This window comes from Protobothrops mucrosquamatus, unplaced genomic scaffold (genome assembly GCF_001527695.2).
Source record: "Protobothrops mucrosquamatus isolate PMUCROS unplaced genomic scaffold, P.Mucros_1.0 scaffold33, whole genome shotgun sequence".
Lineage (NCBI taxonomy): Eukaryota > Metazoa > Chordata > Lepidosauria > Squamata > Viperidae > Protobothrops > Protobothrops mucrosquamatus.
This window is the reverse complement of record NW_015386417.1, coordinates 1,433,849-1,434,520: the sequence shown is the minus strand read 5'-3', so window position 1 is coordinate 1,434,520 and position 672 is coordinate 1,433,849.

Below are 672 nucleotides of genomic sequence, written 5' to 3'. Positions count from 1 at the left end.
TTTTAAATAGGGATAATTGTTAATGATTTTAAAGTTTCAGGGGATTTTTAAGGATAATTTTAATTGATCGGCCTGTTTAAATATTTCTTTTTAATTCGGCTTTTAATTATTGTATTTGTATTGTAGTTTTATGAGGCTGTTAGCCGCCCTGAGTCCCATGAGGAGAAGGGCGGGGTATAAATTAAATTATAAATAAATATAAATAAATAAATGCCTTGCTGAAGTCTATGTCCACAGCATTTTGCTGGTCCACTAATTTAGTCACTTTGTCAAAGAATGAAATAAGATTGGTTTGGCATGATCTGTTTTTAACAAATTAAGTTAAACATTAAGTTAAATTAACCCTGCATAAGAGTAGACTATATTATGTACTTTGCACAATGTTCTCTCTTACTGCATAAATTCTACATTACCTCTTCGTTGCAACTTCCAAAGCTTATTACCGTAAGTTTGGGCAGCAGGAATGCTGAAAATCGGTGGCTGTTTTCTGCCTGCTGTGTAATAGCTAAAAAAAGTTACCCTGGTTTTAAAAACTAGGAACAAGGAAGCTAATCCTTTCCCCATTCCATACAATGAAGTAGAAAATTTCAGCATATCTCACAATATGATTTGCTCATCCATTCCGAATTGACCTTCTTTCTGATCAACAAACAGCCCAAACCCCTAAAAGTT